Here is an 18,186-nt window from a genome sequence, read left to right as displayed (position 1 = left end):
ATGCTGCTGCTATTTTTGCCCAAAATTTAAACTTCGCCGGTCGACCACAACAAAGGCCAGCCAAAGCCTCTCTAAGCCGCAAGCCCACATCTAAATGGCGCGCCATCAAATCAAAATTAAAAATCGATTGCAACATGAGTTTCATATTAAATTTCTCTTAACACAATTGAAAGTTCCGAGCGAGTATCTGACGGCATCCGCCACTTTGCTCAATAAAAATTACTTTTTTGTTGATTGTTTGTTGTGCCTCGCTTGTGTGTGTGTATATGTTTTCGTGTGTGTGTGTGTGTGTGTATGGGCGAAATGTTTGCGGCACTTAACACAAAATTCCAATATCATGCCACGAGCGTACAGTCAATACAGAAACAATGAAAATGGGCGGGCGGGAATGGCCTGTTTGCTGCAGTCCCTAAAAAAGAAAAAAAAAAAACAGCTAGCAGAGCAACATCAAGTCATTGAGACAACAAAATTTCAAGGATATTATTTCTAGTTGAAAAAAATAAAGCAAAATTACAAGAACGATGAAAACATTGGATGCTAGAGATTCCATGATGAATGATGGCGAGGCCAATGGCATGGCAATGTAATAACCAATAAGACCTATTTATTGAATAGGGCTTTGTAGCTTTTCTGTGATGCATGACATTATGCGAAACAAGATGATGTTGGGGATAATAGCGATACTGATGAGCTGTTAGGCAGCAATTTCAAATAGTGACCCATCCGGGCATTTAATAACCTCAAATTGATCACTTATGTAGTTGTTTCGTATACATATGTGCAGATAACTCAAATTGAAAATGAAATTTTGTATGAAATGAGAATGGTGTTTCAAAAAATTATGTAATGAATGAATTTTAGTTTTTGCTTCTGTGAAAGGAAGAGTGAGAGCTCAAGGAGATCAGCATTAGCTCTTATCCTTCTTCACTTTGTTTATAATAAAACATATATAAATATAAATATATATAAATATAAAACAACTTTTAATTAATGAAAGTTATTGTTAAAATTTATGAAAAAAAATCGTTTAAAAACACTTTCCACAAAATAAACTAAAATAGAGTTATTAAAAGAGCGAAGGTTTGCAAATCGATGTGCTCCAGCACGACAAGGCGAACAAATATTGCAAATGCCTAAGAAATGAATTTCTTACGTTTCAATTTATTTGCCAAAGCAGCATACACGTATCTCTTGAATTAGACAAAAGACAGGACAGAACAAACACACATCGAGATCAAATGGCCAAGTTAAATTTTATTTATTGATTCGTACAATTCTGCTGCGCTCAGTCACAATGGTGAAGTTAAAGGTTAAAAGCGAACACAATATTTGCATACACTTTACTTAAAAGTTGTGGTGGGCACTGAGAATAAGTTCACTTAACTAACTAAATGGAATCTAAATGGATTGTTAGCAAAGAAAACTGGTGTCTCTTTCTTTCATTATTGTTTAGTAGTTTGCATTTCGTTTGGATTGGAGTCTTTATCTTTCCTTGTTAGGGCACCAAAGCTTAATGCATTATTTGAAAATATTTATAACTACACATATACTATAAATAAAGTGCTTTGATTTATTATTTTTTAGAATCCACAAAGAACTTTTTAAAACTTCATAGTTATTATATCAGCTAAAACATTTCAAATCCAAAGCCAACTTGTTGGGGCATGTTGCCTTCTGCTATGGTGTGACTGCCACAGCTGTTGTTATTGTTATAGTGTGGTGGTTGTTGCTGTTGTTGTACGTAAATTAATTTCTGCCGCTTAGCTTAGTTTAAAGTTAGCTTAGAGCACACATTGCTTAATGCAAACACACGCACTGTAAGCCACAAACATGGCAACGTAGCCTAACCAGCTTGCTCGAAGTCCCAACCTGCCATGCAAATACATTAAACTCACACATACACATACACATTCACATACACGTACATAAACATATACACAACAATTCTAGTAACAACAAACGAGAGCACAGCATAACATTGAAGGCCCCTCCACCCGCTGACGCTCATGTGAGTTCATAAAGCTTTGCTTGCAGCCCACGATTTCGACTACGACGACGACGCTGGCCAACCGCAGGCCACAACAGCAACAACAACAGTAACTGCAAAAACAACAGCAATGCCGATGGTGCGCGTGCCGGAAGTTGTCCGCTGTACGAAGTGCGACTTGTCAACGTGTACTTCCGGCCGCCATTCTTTGCCACAATGCCACACAACAACCGCAGCCTCGCTGCTCAGTCTCAGTCGCAGCCGCAGTCGGAGTCGCAGTCCCAGTCGCTGGCTTGGGGCAACAGCCGGAGGCGACGGCCTTTCGAGAATAACCACAACATCGCAGTAGTAACATTGGAAGAAGAAGCAGCATCAACAGCAACAACAACGACCTCAAGCTTTATGAATAATTCAGTTAAATTTCAACGTTTTACTTTAACTTTTGCTGCGCTTTTGCCGTTTCTCTCTCGCTGCTGCTTCAGCCACGATACGAGTACTATGATCATTTGTGTTGGGAAAATTACGCATACGTCGCGTATTCGCAGACTAAATAACCCCAAAAATATTTTAGCTGTGTGTTTCTTGTGCTTGTTATTCGCATGTTTTTGGCATCCTTGCCTGCGCTCAACTTGATGCTAAATTTGTTGTTTATTTGCTTGTTATTGTTGTTACCATGGCTCACCTGCTTCTGTTGTTGCCTTCGCTGCTGCTAGTCCTGCTGTTGCTGCTGTTGCTGCTGTTGATGCCAGTGTCGTTGTTATTTCACTCCTTAAGTGATTTCGAAACACCTGCTTAACATGCTCGCGCCACCCGCAGCATTAAAAGCGCAAGGCAGGCACAGAGCAAGCACACTCAGAAAAATTTCATAGAACTTCGGATTTCTGTGATGTCTGCCATGTTTTTGATCACATTAGAATATTAAGTAGCTTGGGAGACAACTTTGATGTCAATTTCAATAAAACAGCAAGTCACAACTTCAAAGGCACGTCGTATTTATGCATTAACTCCGAACAGACTGACTCGCGAACGAATTGCTTAAGCTGAAGAGCTACAGCTGGATCGGGGAAACAGCTGATAGGGCTGCCAGAGTTTCTGTAGTTTCTACAACAGTAGTTTCTGCTACTGTTGGCATTCCTAGTACAGTAGTTCCCAACAAACATATCCTACTTATTAATTTGCATTGAATTAAAAAAACGTGATCAAAATACATGAATTTTTCTGAAAATTTTTTAAAATTTGAAGAAAAACTACGTAGTTACGTGACGACCTAAAAACATATAGTTTTCAAATAACAACTCTGCGACCATTGAATACACCATTACGACTACCTAATAATAACAAAACACCAAAACACTTTAAATTTATGTATAACTAAAATGTACCTAATAGAAATAGGCTAAGTAGGCTAATCAAATCACTTGAATTTGAATATCTAAGGTAATTTAGTTTTTGTGCCTAGTGAATTGAATATTTCTTGTCGCACTAGGAATTAATAATAAATAAAAATGATATATAAATTAAACTATAAAAGCGAGGTTCAAGATTCTGCCTCTCGACCTATTTGAAATTTTAAAGCCGAGCAATAATTATCAAAAATAGATTAAAATCGTATTGGGCTCAGGTTGAAGGATCGTATGAAACTTTATATGCTGGCAAGGCTCATCATAAGACTCCTCTTCCTACATCAGCCACGCTGTCATTTCACCAATTTGTATTTATTTTCACTGTTTTAGTGCAGATTAATCGCCATGAACCAATCAAAGGCTTCAGCATAATTAAACAGGTCTATACTGGGATGGGTAATATGAGAAGGTAAACGGCAAAATCGTAGCAGTAAAATGTAAACGATTTTTTTAAAATAACTTTTATTGGCTATTCAATTTTAAGCTTAATGGTTTAATATTTCAAAATGAATATTGAACATCACAAAGAGTGCTAGATAATATAACCTGATATAGGTTCAATACTTTAATTAAACACAGATATGATTTAAAAAAATTTATTATAAAAACTGTTGAAGCTTCAATTTATAAATGAACAACAATATGCATTTGCTCAACAACATTTATATTTTACAAAGGATATAAGTGTCAACAGAATGAGATAACACATCAAAATTCGAGTGCATAAATTCTTTCTATAGCGGGAGATTTTTGGGGTTCAGTTCTAACGTATTCAGAGTTCCTTGCGTTCAAACAGATAGAAAGACAGACTGGTAGCATATGTCTATATCTATGTGAGTCCTGTCAATCCCCCTTTTTTATGGTCCCTTTTACCCTTTAAGTAAAGAAAATTAATACTGAGTTCTGTGTACGCCGATCATTGCTTGAGAATGCACATATTTTTTTTTTAAGTGCAGTAACCAGGAACGTTGTTGCAAGTTGTCTGCCACCGTTTCGACTGCCTGTGAAGACGCGACGTTTGCTTTTGTGTCGACATTTATTAGTAATGTTGCCTTTGCTGCCGTTATTTTTGTTTTTGTTGTTTGTGCTGGCGTTGTTTGCGGTGGCGTGACGCAGTTTAGCCAACTTACCAGGCAGCCCTGAAGGAAGCCATTAACAGGCTTTGGTTACTGCCGTGTCTGCTGGCATCTTCCGATGCTACTGCTCCTGTTGGCTTGCTCGTGTGCTCGCCTGCCTCCATAAAGTTTGTCGTCAGCGTCGTCGTCCTTGCCACCATTTCGCACATGCAACTAACATAAATTTTATGTAATAATTTTTCTAATCAGAAAATGAATGTTGCCATCTCGCTTCATCTCGCTTCTCGCATCTGTTTGCCGAGCATACACGCCGCTTTTGGCATTCGCCATTTTTAAATATACATACTTTTTAAATGCTGCAAAATGGCGCGCGTGCCTCGAACGTCAAGTCGGTGCTACTGTCGCTGTTTACGTGTCATTCGCCGTTAAAATCAATTTACGACAAAATAAACACACGCATTCCCATCGCACGGACCCTTCCCTGCTCCTTTCCAGCATTGACTGCACCTCTCTCCCCTTTCCCATCAACGTCAAACAGACGCTTGTTTATTGTGCGCTGATGCTGCTGCTACTGTTGTTTGTTTGTTTCCTGCTGTCTGTTGGCATTCCATAACGGACACAAAGACAGACAGGTAGAGAGGCGAGGGACAAGTAAGGAGAGGGTGGAATGGCAGACAGACGGAAGGACGAAAAGATTCTGGAAGTGGCTGCGCCTCAAAACAGTTCGTCATCTGCCGATGGCACCTTTAATGTAGAAATATTTTTTGATAGCCTCAACACCATTCACAAGCCGCGGCCAAATAGCTTTGATGAGGGGGCAAAGAGGTGGGGAAAGAGAGGAATACAATGCAATATGTTGGATAAGAGGTGATATATAGATTTGATTCAAATGTAAGTTAATGACGTATCATCGAACTATGCCCGAATTAATTAATTATACAATTCTTTGTAAGCCAACGACTTGTATTTGTCGATGTAATAAAATAAAAATAGATACAAAACAAGATAGAACGCTAATCTCCACAAAAAAGGAATATTAAAAAAAAAATTTTTTTAAATGAATGAATTAATTAATTAATTTAATTAAATTAGAATACATGTTTATGTTCAGTTTTAACAGCATACATTTACATCACGTACCTATGCGTGTTTATATGCGTGTATGTATGCAGCATAAAGTTGAACCAAAGCAGCAACAACAACAGCTGCAGGCGCCGCTGCAGGCGCCGCTGCCGGCAGAGCTGCAGGGGAGTGGGGGTGTATCAAAATAAAAAAACAAACTTGACCTGCCTAGAGCTTAGGGGAACCTGGATGCCAAGTTTGGTAATTCTAGCTCTTGTACCTTCTTAGATCCTTGTGCTCATACAGACAGACAGACGGACGGACGGACGGACATGGCTATATCGACTCGCCTTGTCACCCTGATCAATAATATATATACTTTGTGGGGTCTGCCACGCCTCCTTCTGTGTGTTACATAAATGCGCACAAAACTAGTATAGCCTTTCGCCCTTTGGGTACAGGCTATAATTAATGCCAAAAAATATCAAAAATAACCAAAACTTTAAGAAATCAAATCAAGTGGCTCATTAGTACTTTTTAATTAGTAGTTGATGTTTTCATTTCTTATTTGAAATATATGCTTTTTTCAATAGATCGTCCAATTCAAAAAGAACAAAGTAATTATGTAAATAAACATCCCTGTTACAATTTCTAACAAATAAATACATTTCAATGCTTTCAATCTTCTTTCAAAAATATCATACATACGGTTGCTGTACACATATGCGAAATATAGGCGTATTACAGAATAAGGCTCGATGCTCAAGGCTGTTTAACAGACACAAGTAATCAGCAGAGCCTCAAAATTTTAATGGCTTCCTTTTACAGCAGAAAAAACTCGAAACATGCGCCCCTTTTTATGCGTTTCACATTGAAAAATTTTAAAGCATTTGCCACACCGGTTGCAAAAATAGTTTATGGCAAGCCAAAGCAGAGCTCATTAAGCGAAAACATCGAAACCTGTAAAATCGAACGGTGTACCTATGTATATACTATATACCAGTAAAGGCAGTGTGTGCGAAGAGAATGGATGAATATATAGGATACCATCCACAATGGATGTATCGCAGGCAAGCGGGCTGGCTGGCTGGCTGACTGGCTAAATGGATGGATAGATGGACGAACAGACGCTCATTAAAATTGCACACGCAAAAACTGGGAGACTGACAGGAAAACCTGCAGACTGACAACTCAGAACAAGAGGATGACGGTGGCAGAAACGGGAGTGGCAACAGCTCGGCATCGGTTGGCAAAATGTTACGCGCGTAATTAAAAATTCAACGTAAAATCAGCAGCAAAAATCTGTTAACTGTAAAGCGTAACCTACAACCTGTTCGTTCAGAGGGTGAACGGTGCAATCACTGGTGCCGCAGGTGCAAAAACATTTGAGAAGTTTGCAAAGTATGAAGCATGAGCAGCCATAACAAAACATCTACAAGCTAAGATGAGGGTTCAGGCTCGGAATTCCGAAACAGATGAGCGACATCTTGGTGGCCCCGTTTTGCTGGGGAGGGGACCAGACACCAGCTGCGCCCTCGTCTACACGACAGTCAGATGACGACCCTGTTATTGCTCCCGCGAGCAATGTACAAGAAAATAGTTTGGCGTCAAATACAACAAACAAACAAACAAATAAACAAATAAACGATATCAGCAAAAGCAACAATAGCAACAACAGAGATGAAATAGCTGCCAAGGGTTAAGGCTTCACAAATGTCAAACAGACTGCTTTAGCCCACTTGCGAATATGACTCCGCTAGTGATGATCATGATGGTGTTGAGGATGATGATGATTAGGAATGTGGCCCATTGGCCACGTCCATAGCTCAAGGCCTCCAAGGAGGCCCATAAAGCGACCAAACGGCACGCTCGCATTGCCTTAATTACGTGCAGATAAGAAACGCAAATATAAATATGGACGAATTCCGACCCACACCCCCCACAATTTCAATGCAGGCAGCAAGTGGCCAATGGCGGCGCAACAGCTGTAACGGTTGCTCGCTTTCTCGACTCTACTGGCGCACTAAACGCCCGGGCATAAACATAAAAAGTCTATGAAAGTGTCATAAAGCAGGCAATAGAAGTGAACGACCAGAGGGAGATGCGTCGACGACGTCACAGTTCGTCGCGGCCCCCAGGGGAGGGCGCGGTAGCAAAACTCATTTGTAAGCTTTGCGAAAAATGTGTTGCCTGCCACAGTTCCTTTCAATTTTTTTTTTCTTTTTGCTTTTTAGTAGCAGTTCAAACGAGCGTCATAAAAAAATTTGCTAAAGAAATTAGACGAGTATTTTTTAGCTTTTATGTAGCAGGCGGTACAGCAACGGCCACACCATCACGTCCATTAGATGTGAACAAAACGAACGCGTTCGTTGTCTAACGTTTGTTCAATGCTTGTAAATTGCGCCTAAAAGCGCGCTAGGCCTTGCTTTAAAATTGCTCAAGTGGACGCGAGGCGAGGCGAACAAAGCTGCTTGGCTTGGGAAGAGGCAGCAACAGCGGCAACAACAGCGTAGGCTCAAAAGCTCATTTCGAGTATTTGGTTGCTGTTGTTGTACACCTAAAATTGTCTAACGGCCCACGCCCGCGCCTAAAAGTATGTCATAGAAATAGAAAATAGTGTGCAGTGGGCCACTGCGCGACTTAAGCAACGCAGCGGACGTTGAGTTGGAGGTGGAGTTGGATGTGTAGGTGTATGTTTAGGAAAGGCAAATGTTGTGGCATGGTGTGTGGCAGAGTTAGCTATTTCATTTTTAGATACACACACACACACTATGTACATAGGTCTGTATGTGTATGTTTGTGTGAATGTGTTGTGCGTTGGTGTTGTGTATTCAAAAAGATTATGCGCTTATAATGGCGGAAGTTTCGTCGACCAGCCATTTTGTATATGGCACGCCACGGAGCCATGGAGCCCCCTATCTTTCTTCCTGCAAATCTGAACCACCCTCCCCTCCTCCACGACCCTCTGTCCTCATACCACATCTTACTTAAACGCAAATCTCTACAAAATTGGCTTTTGAGCACACATAAAATGTGTGAGTTGCACGCTTGTGGCGAGGGAGAAGGCTGGAAGGTCGGACAGCTGGGGACAAGAGGCAGTTCATGGCGCAGTTTGTGAGCCGTGTTACACTGTCAAGCAAAAAATTAAACACTGACGGAGCGGAACAGGCCTAGACAAGTGCAGACACACAGACGGACCCACCCCTCCAAAACAGCCAACATAAACAAAAGGCCATAAATTAGACAAACGAAGTGCATTGTGAGTAGCCGTCGAGGCCATGTGTGCTTAAACAGTACAGGCGAGCTTCTTAAAAATGAATTTGTTCACATTTCACTGATAAACAATAATTAACAACTTTAGGTTACCACAACTTTGATTTATATAAATAAAATAGAAACATTTCAGACAGACCAAAGTTGGCTTCAATTTACTGATATCTTTATAATATTTGTACAAAATGATGTATGATTTTTAGCTTTATATGTCATGTCGATAAATATGTTTAAATTCTGGTTATAGAAGTCTAACAACAGCTTTAACTTTTGCAAGAACTTTAATTTTTAAATGTAACTTACGAAAATATAATATTCTGAGAAATTCTAAAGGAAATTTAAAGATTTTTCAAGCTTTTCTTTTACGAAATCAGGTTACATTTTAATCCTTATAAGAAAAATGGCACATTTAGAAATACACTTGAATTGAAATTCTGACAGAAAATGTTCACTATTATTAAAATACCGGAATTCATAAAGTCTACTTCACTGCATATTTCATTTTGAGCAGGATGCTGGGATAATTATTAAGCAGCATGCTTTTCTAATATAATGAAAAATGCAAACAAAGGTTTTTTATTTTACAAATAACAAAGCGACCCCAACATAAATAGCAGCTTGCTTGTTTTCCTATTATTTGGCCTTGCAAGCATCTCACAAATTCAAATCTTGTGAAAACACTATGTTCGAAAAAAAAACTCAGGGCTGACAGCTTAATTGAAAAAATGAAAGCATAAGCACAACAAGCAACATCGAGGGCACACTTGATGAATTGTGCTTCCCCTGACTCTTTAATAATACATAAATAGACGTAGAAAGCGTAAGCAAATTCAAAAGAGAACTTCAAAAAAGTAATGAAAAATATCAACTCCAGTAGCCGCTATTTATCATTTGAAACTGTTAAGAATAAAGAGGCTGAGTACGATGCAATAATTATCTTCTACTTACCAAATGTTAAATTTTGTTTTTATGAACTAGTTGATCAATTTCAGCTACGGCTTTTGGCCGAGCCAAGTCATCTCTGATAGCCAGACATTCCTCATAAAAGGCACAAATGCCCAGTAAACAAATTTGAAATAATTTATGGGCTTCATGCAGTAAAATAAATCGAAAATTTGTAAAATGTAAAATATTGTGCGGTAATTTTTGTCACAATTAAGGAAAGAATAGTCTTTCGTAAAGTCATACTACATCAATGAAAAGGATTGTAAATAATGAGAGTATTAGTGACGAAAAGTAGATCGATTGAAGGTATTCACAAAATTGCATTAACATTCTAAGCTCTAGCTCTAAATATAGGGCCGTTGATAAGGAATTTAGAGCCATGCCTTACAATGCAATTATGCAATATATATATTTTTAATTGTCAGACATATCTGACTCCATTACTTGTACCCCTAATAGTTGCAGCAAAGGAGATCTCCACTGTACATGTAGGCTTGTGTGTGTGTATGTGTGTGAGCTTTGCATTTTGCGCGCAGTTCCCGCATGAGTCGTAAACCGCAACATAATGAAACATTATAAAAATCATAAAAATCAACATCATATTTATGCAAGCGCCAGCAGACGAACTGCCACTACCATTCCGACTGCCACAAATTCAGGCAACAACAACGGCAGCGGCAGTGGCAGCGGCACCAGCACCAGCAGCCGCAGCCAAAAATATGCAAACGTCACACGCACATGTGTGTGATAGTATGACGTGTGCGTGTATGGGTGTGTGCGTGTGTGAGTGTGGGCCAGGCACATAAAAACTCGCAACATGTCCTTTAGTTGCCGCTACAGCTCGTAAATATGCTACAGTTAACAATATTGAAAGCGAGTCCAAGCGGGCGCAAAAGATAAAGGAAGAACGCGTGCAGACAGCAACGGGACAGCGAAGAGGCAGAGAGAGAGAGAGCGTGTGAGAAAAAGAGTGAGAGCTATAGAGATGGTGTGGAAGCGGGACCCCTTCATGCTTTGTTGTTTTCTCGCTCGTAAATTCTGCGACCGCAACCGCTGCAATTTCTTATGCTGCACAGATTATAACTTATGACATGATGCCGGGCATTATGTGCGGGATTTGTAAGCGGCGGCCAGCATTATATTGTCCATGCTTACTGTTCTTCCTATTGTTATTGTTGTTGCTGCTGCTGCGTTGCCTGCTGCTGGCTGCTTCCTGCCTGCTGCCTGCCTGCTGCCTGCTTAGAGTCCAACGTTTGTCCTTTGTCTTGTAGAAACACGCGCGCTTATTATATTATGCCAAATGAATGCCATAAGGATTGCGAGGGGGGATCGGGGGCTGGGCGTTGAGGTAAATGCCTTTGTGCGGTCTTGTTAGCAAGCAGCGTTTTTCCCTCACTTACTGTCCCTAGCTTGCGTATAGTGTGTAGAAATGTGCTCAGATACATTTTTTACGGCATGGGGCAAGAGTTATGTGGCATGCGTATATATCTGCGTGTGTGTGTGTGTGTGTGTGTGTGTGTGTGTGTGTGCTACCGCTTATCACATGCGTGTATTGGTGAGTGTGTGAGTGTGTGCCTTGGCATATTAACATTTATTTTTCACAGTCATTTTGACTGCGGCGACAACACAGCAGAAAATTTTACTGCTGCTACTTCTGCTACTGTGGCTGTCGGGCAAATAAAAACTGACAGTCCACAGTAGAGCAGAAACAAAAAAATAACAAAAAAGAAAATGGTGCATAAAACTCAAAAGCTGCTGGCCACAGCAGAGCTGCTATGTGTGTGTGTGTGTGTGTGTGTGTGTGTGTGTGTGTGTGTGTGTGTGTGTGTGGCTATGCAACTGTCAGTGGCTGACTTTTGCTTAACACTCGCACAGCACACATTATGATTTATGCACAGTTTTCTGTGGGAAATCTATTGAGAAATCAGTGACAGCATAAGCGGAATATTTGCAAGCAGAGCACAAATTTCGACAGCGGTGCCCAAGAACGTAGTCCAAGGAAACTGAAAATATATGCATAATCCATTTCCGCCAGAGAACTAAGCAGATTAGAATGTTTTCATCAGATTATATAGCATGGAAAAACATTCGACAGTCTTCCAGCGAGTAGCATATCCAAGTAGTACTATGTACGACATAAATATCTATTTTTACACTTGTTCCCATTTCGAAATTCGGTCAATATTGTTGGAATTGATTTGCTAAATACTTCTTTAAAATAATTGTACAAGCAAGCATATTTTGTGATACACAAGTTTTGTAAGCTGAAAAGTTAAAAAAATATCAAAATATTATTGCTTACTGCTCGAGAAATAGCAGAAATAGTAGTCGAACCAACCCATCGCCCAAGCAACATGAACCTGGCCCTTGTAGAGGCTGTCAATAGAATGGTAATTGAAGGATTGTTACCTTTCTTGCCACAGATATTATAAGTTGTCTTCCTTTACCTTTCCAAGGAGAAACATAATTTAAATACTGGTCAGAAACACCAGTACTCATCTTACTATACGTCAGTCTAATTTTTAATAATTACCATAACGGGATCTATCCCAGTTTCAATCACTTTCTGTGTTTTTGTTTCTGAAAAAATTCAGCAATTCAGCAAAAGTCAAAGTCTAAGCACTTGTTGAACAATTCTATGCAGGTTTATTTATTTCATGCTGTTATTCATTAACAAATGTAACATTATAAATTTTAAAAATTGGTTCCAATTATATTATTTGCGCCAAGATATTTTTCTACCAATAGCTTAGTGAATGAGACAACAGTCTGACTAGCCCTGTTGATAAAGCTATATTAATATAAAAACCAAGCCTGTTACCGTAGTTGTGTTAAGTCCAAAAAAAAACATAATTTTGTAAATGTATGCTGTGGAAACTATACATGAACATACAAGAATATCCCTACGTATATGTTATATATATTTTTTCTTTTTTCATTTTATTAATTTAATTTTTTCTAAATTCAAAAAATAGTTTTATAATTTCTAGTACATTTTTGGTGCAAGGTATTTAAGAATTGGCTCCGCTCAACTCCAACTTTTCATGCTAATTTCAAATACATACACTTTGTGGTTAGTTATATTTGTAGATATGTACAAGTATATGGTACAAGCTAGGTAAATACCTGTTTGCGATAGACGTTAATTTTGTGACTTCGGTCTGCCTTTATATTTTCAAGCATGCTTCATAATATTTGTAAATAACACGTAAAATATCTCTTCAAGTATCTTGAATTAAATCGTTATTTTGCTTCGTCCAAGCCATGTCTGTAGAATAGCACATTCAGCTATTGTTCATCATTTGAAACACAATGAATATTTTAATTTAATTACACATTAGCATAAGTGTTAGTATGTATTAGTTGTCATTGTATACACTTCATCTGGTGCACTGATAACTGTGTCTGTCACTGACTTGCAACCCCCGTTGTCATACTCGAATGTGCAAAATCCTTTACATGACCTATGTTTTATGCAGAAACTTTGAGGTAACATTTTGTGAAAATCTATTGAGAAATCCATGGAATGACAGACAGCAAATCAATGGGAGCACCAGTCTAAATAAACATGTTGCCAACTGGGTTGACAGGTGACTCGGTCGGGGAGCTGAGATTAGCATAGTACTGCAGCTGCATAGGTGGGTCATGCTCCCCCCAAACTCCCCCTGCCCGAGAGCTGTGATTTTTATCAACACCTGTGCCCTGCCGCTGCTGCTGCTGTTGCTTCTCTGTTGTTGCTGTTGACGACGATGGCAACTACAACACTGACACTAAAACCTTTGAGCCAACAGTCAAGGATAACGTGTGCTGCCTTGGACCTGCCGACGCCCTCCCGCTCTGGCCGTCATATCGCTGTCAGTTGCACACACGTTTATAGTTAAAGTGAACACAGGCACATATAAAAAGCTAAAACAGCAACAACAGCGGCCGCAGCAACAACAAACAGTAGGTAAGGCAGTAAATGGCAGGGCTGTGAACCAACAAAATAGTGCACAATGGTTCAGTTCAAGACTTACTAACCAGTACAAGTAAGTCAAGTTCGACATTAAGGTTAGAAAAGTTGGATGCCTTTCTCATTAGATGGTTATATTTACGTGTAACGGCTATTTAGGTCTCAAGGCAAGGTAGTTGGAATCACATCACCTGATTTTTACTCTTAACTTGAAACCTGTTGTGGGTTAGGATGATTTATGATAAATGTGTTAGTTAATCGTAATCATGAACAGCTAAAAAAGAAGACCATACAATTCCCATAGCCCTTGAGAAATCATGTTGTTATTGAAAGGCACAGTAAAGCGTATATAATTTCGACTTTTTCGATTTTTTTTTGATTTTGATTCAGAGTTCCAGTTGAACCACAGTTTTGAACCAATTCGGTGGAGTTTCGATGGAGAGACTGAAATGCTTCCCCATCCCTGACAGCTTGATGCCAGCAGCGCATAACGTAAATAGTTTAGGTGGCATGGACAGACACACGCACATACATACTTGTACTATAATATATAAAGGGCGCTAGACCCGCACGCTGATAGCGTCAGGCAATGCATTGAATTGAACGGCACAAAGGAAATGCCAAAGGAATGGAGCTGGAGGGACGGGTAGGGATATTTGGCAGCGAGCGACGTCAGTGGCATTGGCAACAACAAGCAGATAAAGTCAACACAGCATCAAATTGCCAATAGAGCGAAGGCAGGGCTGTGGCGAAGGAGGGTAAGGAGGGGAAGGAGGGGAGCACCCCCAGAAACGTCGGCCATTTATAGAAATTTTGCACAAGCGCAAAGCAAACAAACAGGCTGACAGCATGGGCAAACAGACAGACAAGAGGACGGACAGATGCGGACGGTTGGAAAGACGACACAAGCAGTGAACCGTGGGCAGTCAGAGCAATAAGCATTATAGCTACAGTTACATATGGCAGACCACTTCACCCTTGTCACAGTCACAGTCTCAGTCTCAGCTCCAGTCTCATTCTCAATCTCATTCTCAGTTTCATTCATAGACAGTTTCACAGTCAGAGTCACAGCCAGAGTCGGAGTCAGCGGCAGAGTCGTCCTCGGCATCGGCATCGCAGTCACATTTAGGATGAATGTCGCCTTTGCATAACAAATGTTAGCAACATGTTTCAATAATGAGCCATAAGCTCGACGCCTAACCGTCGGACAGTTGATGATGAGCTGGACGACTCGATTGAGAAATTCGCTGGCAGTCTCATTTGCCCGTCGGCTAGTCAACCAGTCAGGCTTCACTTCTCTACTCCTTCCGAGCCCTTTCAAATGCGTCCTCAGCGTCGGCCAGCACAAAATTAATCGCTGCCACAAGCAGAGCGCGCCCGACATTCAGCATCCACATCGTAATGAGAGTGTGTACGATTGTGTATGCGCGACTCATTTGTTACAGCCATTTGCATAAATAAGCCACTGGACACTGGGCCGGACACTGGGCCGGTTCGCTTCAACACTGAAACTGGCCTTACACACACATAGACACATCTCTGCCAAATGAGACGCCGGAAATTGTGTGAATAACTTGATGAATGTTGTGGTTGGTGGTTATTGTGTGATTGTTCATGATGTATGCCGAATGCCTTGGCTGGTACTTAACACACGAATGTGAATACTTCGGAATGCTATAAGAAATATTGAAGCAAATTTATTAATCAGCTTGGCCAGCAATCGAACTTAATTTATTTTTTGGCCAATTTAGCAAAGTGTGTGGATGAATACGCTGGATTATGAAAATAATACTTAGCTAGTAATGTGTGCTACTGCGTCGAGTCCACAGTTCTTTGCTTTCAGTGCACTTTAAAAGTCTCTTAAATTTCATTGTAATCGCTCTAATCGAAATGGGAATTTTAAACATACAAGTAGTGCCTGCGTTTATCAGCACACATTTATCTAACGTCTTGGTACTTAGTCAGTCTTTAAGCTACTTAACTTTGCTCATTAGTGTGCCATCTATCTTTAATCTGCTTTTTCAGAATCTGACATCTTACATGCTCATCTTAAGCCTATTTTGTGATTTCATTTCACTTCCTCTTTACAACTTTGTCACTAATAATGCTTTTCACCTAATCCCCAAAACACTCACACACACATATATATATATATATATATATATATATATATATATATATATATATATATATATATATATATATATATATATATATATATATATATATATATATATATATATATATATATATATATAATATATCACTGTAACCATAATAACAAAACAGCAACAATTACAATTTAATGGCGCAAACACCGTCATTTATTTAAAGAATGACAAGAAGGACGCCAACCACAGCAAACAGTCAGTACGTCACATCAACAGTTACCCTTCTTGGCCTTGACACGCCCCCATCTCCGTCAGGGAGCCTGACTGTCAGTCTGCTCGCCCATCTGTTCCCCTCGCAGTCACGCGTGACAATATGCCGTTTAATTATAGCCCACGACCCTTTTTGTTTCGCTTATTGGTGTTGTTGTTGTTGATATCGCACTCACACACATTTTAAAAGTCAATTATCCGCACATATACACATCGTTGAGGGTTCGCCAAAGCTGCGTGTTAAATTTTGCGCGCTTCTTTTTTCCAACTTTGTTTTTTTTTGTTTTGCTTCCAAGGCGAGCAGGGGCTGCAACGGCAAAAGCAACACCAACAAAAACAGTAGCAACAACAGCAGCAGTAGCAACAGCAGAAGCTACAAAAAGTTTATTATTTTTATGAGCCATAAGTGTAGGTGCCAAAACATTGACGACACCATGGCATGCAAGGCCGCAAGTAGCGAAGAAAAGAAAAAGCTCAAGGAGCTGCTGCTTCAAATTAAGCGAATAAGGCAAGAAATTGAATTATCTTCCATACACCCAAGCATAGGGCGACAAAAGAGCAACGCGGAGAAGAGCAGAGCGGAGCAGAGAAGACGAGATACGAGGATATAAGAGCGATACTAAACCGATAATAACATAATCAGCTGCAGTTGCTTGCCCGTTCTTACTCCTCGCCTTCTTTCTCAAGAGCTTTAGTTACATTTAAGCGCCCAAGTGGGCGGCTCCGTTTTGGCAAATAATTGTTCAATACTTTTACGCTACACTTGGCAGTGTGTACACACACAAAAGGGGAGACAAATGCCCATACACACACACATACCTACATAAATATACATACACAGAGCAGAGCAGGGCAGGGTTGGGCAAGGCAGAGAGAGTACATTCTGTACAGAATGGCAAGGCAAGTAAACTCGTGTAATTGGCTGCAATTTGCATAACAATTCTGAGACTGTTTTGCATAAATCTACACACACCATCCATATACACATATGTACAGAGGTATGTATGCACATATATACGAGTATGTGTGTGTGTGTGAGCTGTACTGTACGACGAAACACAATCACAACATAATAACGCAGCAAATGCGCAGGCAGCGATGACGAAGACGACGACTTTAACGTCGACAGCGCAGGCAACGCCACTTATTTTCACATTAGAAATTCCTTTTCTCTACCAAGGACATGCAATGGCGAATCATAGGCTATAGCCAAGCAGGCACACTTAAAAAAATATATATTTAATTAATTATTGAGTGGCAAGGGAATTTCTGTGAATTCTGGATTTAATTCTATATTTACCCAAGGTTAGGAAAAAAATCGATGGCAAAGAAATTTTGCCACAAAATATTCTGTTATCACAATAAATAAGAAGTAGAAGGGTACAGGAATTCTAAATATATACTTGTGTACACCTTTTGTTAAATTTGAATAAATTTGGATGAAGACATTGTGTTTTCATAGGAATAATATTTATTCTCTACGATTTTGACTTCACATTTCTGAATCTAGCTGCATTTAATAGAAGAGAACTAGTGACGAAATTCTGCAATGTAAATTCTTTGTATTAATTGAGCAAAAGACTAGTTCATTGCATTACAGATTTCAAATATTTCTGCAATGACAAAATATTCCATCCCAAATTCAATGTAAAAGTAAATAAAAAATCTTAAGTGCTGGATAAAACATTCTTAGCGGCAAGCGTTTTTAATCCATTACTATTACTATTTCATACCTTTAAACATCCGAAAATGTTTACAAGACTCAAAAAATATTGTTGAACCCACATTTAAATAACAATTTCATTTATTTACTATATATAATTCATAACTCTTCTTGAATTTGCATAATTGTTATTAAATTATTTTTTTAAATTTCCATCTTTCGAAATATATTTTTATAGAAGGAAGAGAATTGTTCTATTATCAGGTACATTCAATCATTATTTTTCTCTAAGTGCCTTTGGGCAGGGCTGCGCAGTGGGGAGCAGAGTGGCAAAGGGCTGCAGCGCTGCCTGTGCAGGCAATTATGTGCTTCGCTTGAGCTGCAGCCGGCACGCCAGTACTTCAACTTGAGACGAGGCAACATCGGCTCCAGCCCGATGCATAA

At 39.6% G+C, this 18,186-nt stretch overlaps 1 protein-coding gene across 1 annotated transcript in view; it reads left to right on the top strand.

Moving 5' to 3' along the window:
- The window catches only part of LOC115631125 (Down syndrome cell adhesion molecule homolog), a 109,059-nt gene that overhangs the window by 59,147 nt on the left and 31,726 nt on the right, over window positions 1–18,186 (top strand). The gene's annotated exons all lie outside the window — the stretch shown is intronic.

The sequence above is a fragment of the Scaptodrosophila lebanonensis genome, unplaced genomic scaffold (genome assembly GCF_003285725.1).
Source record: "Scaptodrosophila lebanonensis strain 11010-0011.00,11010-0021.00 unplaced genomic scaffold, SlebRS2 tig00001412-arrow-pilon, whole genome shotgun sequence".
Lineage (NCBI taxonomy): Eukaryota > Metazoa > Arthropoda > Insecta > Diptera > Drosophilidae > Scaptodrosophila > Scaptodrosophila lebanonensis.
The sequence above is the reverse complement of the archived record's forward strand: the minus strand, read 5'-3'. Positions and strand labels throughout refer to the sequence as shown.